This window comes from Hylaeus volcanicus, chromosome 1 (assembly GCF_026283585.1).
Source record: "Hylaeus volcanicus isolate JK05 chromosome 1, UHH_iyHylVolc1.0_haploid, whole genome shotgun sequence".
In the NCBI taxonomy this organism is placed as follows: domain Eukaryota; kingdom Metazoa; phylum Arthropoda; class Insecta; order Hymenoptera; family Colletidae; genus Hylaeus; species Hylaeus volcanicus.
Window position 1 is genome coordinate 32,436,000 of NC_071976.1, and position 4,334 is coordinate 32,440,333.

Below are 4,334 nucleotides of genomic sequence, written 5' to 3' on the forward strand. Positions count from 1 at the left end.
CCGGTATGTCCGCGCGAAACGAAAGTGTGAATCGTGCTTTGCATTCGACACGAACCGCGCCGATTTTCTCGCGAACGGTTTCGAACCGACCGACCTCGATTCATCTTCCATTTACACGAGCTTGCGTTGTTTGCGCTTTCGATTCGCTTCTTCGAGCAGTGGCCGAACTTACGCACCTTCTACGTGGATCCGACTTTCTTCGGTCTCGAAATTTGCGCGAGTCTCAACGTTGCTGGACAGCGGCTGCTGGGCCGGGTCGTTTTACGGTACCGGTTGGAAGAACGAGAGGCGTCGGCGCGACGTTGCCTAACGTTCGAGGATCGGATCCGTCTATCGCTGCGGCTTAATTCGCGACGCGTCGATTCGCAGAAAACCGCGCGTGCAATTAATCGTGGCATGGAAACTGGTAGCTCGCATATCTAATTGGAGGCCAGCGGACGCGTGTAGTTCACCGCGTCGACAACTCGATTAACACCGATAGCTCGTGTTACCCGCGAAACGTGAAATTAACACCGACGAGCTCGTTAACGACGCGAACGAGTATATCGCACGGAAAATCCGCGAAACGAAGGGGAAAAAACGCGGGACGCGAGTGGGCGGGTGGAAGACGATGATGGAAATACGGGACCGGGACGTTAAATTGGCGCTACGAACATTTAGATGGAGGTTTCGCGGCGTTTTATAAAGTCCTTCCGAAGACCGAGAGAGGTAAAAACCAGCGGAATTGAGAGCACTCTCGAGGGTAATGCGGCATAAAAGAGATAAAGTACGTTTAATATCGTTGAAACAGTTATGGCAGCGATTACGTCTCTTGGACGCCGAGCTCCTGTGCATTTTGTATACAAATGTTCTGCGGCGATGGTCCGTTGAAACGCCAACCGGGGAACCGGATTAAAGCTCCGCTTGCTTAATAACGCGTTATCGAGCGGCAACCGTGAGGGGGTAGGGGGTGGGTGGGCTGAAACCTAAAACTGTACGGTGACCGTCGAAACGATAATACCCCGGCTGTAATTACGGGAAACGTTAGAATTTTATTCTAATCGCGATAACGGTAACGAACGACGCACTAATGCGTCGCGTATCGTGGAACGAGAAGACCTAGCGAGTATCTTCGAGATAACCCACGCGCGCGATGGTTTACGTCTGGTATACACAATATTTTGTTCGATTGTTTTCATCGATCTGGAAATGCAGAATTGCTCGACTTCGACTCGAGGTCTCTAAAAATCTTTACCTACGTGCGATGGAGATGACTCCCGACCGCGAATCCGGGTGATGCGTTTCATCGGTACTCGAGACACGTATGCACGTATTCCCGATTCGATTCGACGTATTCGAAGGCGCGCCCGATGACGATGGTATCGGTCTCGGGTGTTGATTCAATTCACGCAAAACAGTAATTAAAGGTCGTAAAACCGGGCAGGGAGGGGCTCCTCATGGTTCGGTCGAACCATTTGAATATTCATAGCCGCGGTCATAAACAGCAAAATAAATTGGAGAGAGCTAGTGTAACGCTAAACGGTTACACAGAAAATTAACGGCTGGCCGGGGAAGCGAAGATTTACGGGACGGGTGCGTCGAACAAATTAACGGGAAAGGAAGAAGCGGAAAGGAATCGAAACGAAAAAGGACAAAGAAATAGAAGAAATTATGCGAGAAACTCTCAGCGATACCGGTCGAAGATCCAGGTTCTTCGACGAAACAGCCTCGCGAGTCGATCCGATCCGATCCGATCCGATTCACGAAACGGTTCGTCCGCAAGCGGAATCGGGTTAACGTCCGTGTTATTTTTGCTGCGAGCTGTCAACCCGAGAATCCTTGCGCTAACAAGGTGCCGCACCGGTCGAGTAACCGAGTCCGTTTTTATCAATGGCCCTTTGGGAAGTGGCGGATGCCCGGTCCTTCGCAGTGAGGATCTAACGAGCGCCTGGCTTTTTGCGCATTAAAATATCGACTAATTGCCCCAGGATTCTGACGTCGTTTTTGCTCGTTCGTACGAGCACCCCGTCTCTCGAACGTGACCGGCCCACCGAAATATTCCCCGAGTTTCCAATTCGACTGCCATTCGCGCTTCGGATTTTTTCTCGGTAACCGTGCCGGTAAACTCTGCCTCTCTCTTTCGAGAAGAGCTTTCGAGCCGTTTCGTCATTGGCCGTCGTTTCGATTAACATTTTAGTTACGCGAGAAGCGTCTTATCCTAGTCGATCAGTGGCATCGCTGTCATCGCGCGCTAGGCATATTTCCTCGTTGCCGATGATAATAACGATTCGATCTACGACCCTCGAATTTAACGAGGTCGTCGAATTCCAAGAAGTTTTCAGAGCCCTAGGGACCCTTATCCTCGGTCATCGTACTAAATTCTTAGTTGGATCGTCGGAGTTTCGAATCTCCGCTCGAATGAGAGTCACCCGCGGATCTAGACCGCTGGAAGCGTTCGACCATGGTGAAATTGTCCTTATTCCCTTAAACGATTCCCTACAACGACGATAATGTAACTGTTGATTCGACGGATTTGTAGAAGAGGTACAGCGCATTACCATACTCGTTTCCGTGGTGTCTTGCCCGAGAAATTTCCGTCATCCGAGGAATCCAACCGGTGGCACGATTAAGAAATACGCTTGGCTCGCGTCCGCGGGCTTTTCAGACTTCGTCAATTAATGCGGATTTCATAACGATTCTTTTTCACGCTGCGAGATGGGAACGAGGTAGCGCGGAAACCGTCGAGCTGTGGGACGACGATTCGTAACGCGAGACCGGCGCGGCGTTACGTTCTATTTAGAAACCGGTCCCGCGACGGGCGTCGAGAAAGAACGATATTAACCTTCGCGCGTCCCTTAAAACGAGCTCGCGCTCGCACGGAGAACCACGTATCGGTCTCGCGTCGTTCGGATTCTTCGAGGATTCGGTTCGTTAAAAGGAATTCTCGAGGGGAAGTCATTTTGTCGCGTTTCGAGCGAAACGTACGAGCTCTCGTCGCGAGGATCTCGCTCGATGTCTACCGTTTAACGAATAGACGCGATTTTGTTCGGCGCTTGTCGGGCTACGTTGACCTGGTCGGGTCGGGTAGTCGAAAGCTTGATTAGGTTGCAACATACCATTCGAAACCTTTGCTTACGGATACCTGCTCAATCTCGATATTTACTGTCGATTAATTCGAGGATATTAGCGACGCGTAAAATTCCAACTTCATTTTACAAGCTATAGATAACGCGTATCGGCGGAAGAAGATTATCCCTGAGAATCACCGTTTAGCAGTGTCAATTCAGACATCAATATTTGCTTCTGGTCAAACGCGAGACAATCGGTCGGGAGTAAAATTCCAACCGGAGTTAACAAGTATCGGGTGACATGGTCTTTTCTTGGCAGCCGGTGTTCGGGAGAGCCAGAAGAGGAAGTCGTACAGCTTGGAACCTCGGTTCGCGAGCACCGACCAGTTCAATTTGTGTTAAGGTGCACGAGGTCCCGGCCGGCTAATTGCCTCTCGAATGCCGGGAGTAGTTCGCGGAGAAACACCTATTTAAACTAGCATTCCGCGCGACAATCGTCTTACGCGCAAGAGCCACTCAGCGAGCGGCGTTGCTCGTGCAAAAAGAGGCGAACGTCCGGTCTTCGAGGTCTCGAGTGCCGGTCCGGATCGACTCCGGCGACAATAATTGAACGACGACCACAAACAGCCATCGCCATCGGTATCTGACAAATTATTGCCGATTGGACGGGGCCACGCGAATGTCTGCCGATTCCGTTTTCCCAGAATGAGCCTCGTGAATTTATAATTTTTTTCGCCGCCCATCAACGGAAGCCAGCTTCTCCGTCCTCTTAATCGGCAAATTTGTTACGCGACTCTTCTTTTTCGGTTGTCCGCGCTATCAACCCACCGCGATAAGTCCCGTCGTTTGCGACAGTGGATCCCGAGGCTCCCTCGAATTCTCCGAAGTAATTTCTTGAAACGTGGAAACGAGTTTCGCGGTCGAATCGTCGGAAGGGTGGAAAGGAAGGTTGGGAAACGGTTCCGTTCGAATTGAAATCTTATCGCGAAAGCTTAGCAATTTTTCTTTTCGCGCGAGGCATTTACGTTTACTCGGATCGTTTACGCGGAAACGGGATAATCGAAATCCATCGCGAGAGATGATAGCGCGTCGATGGCGATGCCGGTGATTCGTCGAGAAACAAGAACCGGCAAAGGATAATCGAATGGTGACAAATTGTCGGTCGAGCGGAGGTATGAAAGTTATGCGCTTCTCCTTCGGCTGACGCGGCACCGTCGATCCGAAATTTAAAACTTTTTAGGGGCCGTTTTATAGGTAATTAGAAAGTTGTAATTCGGTCGACGAGCT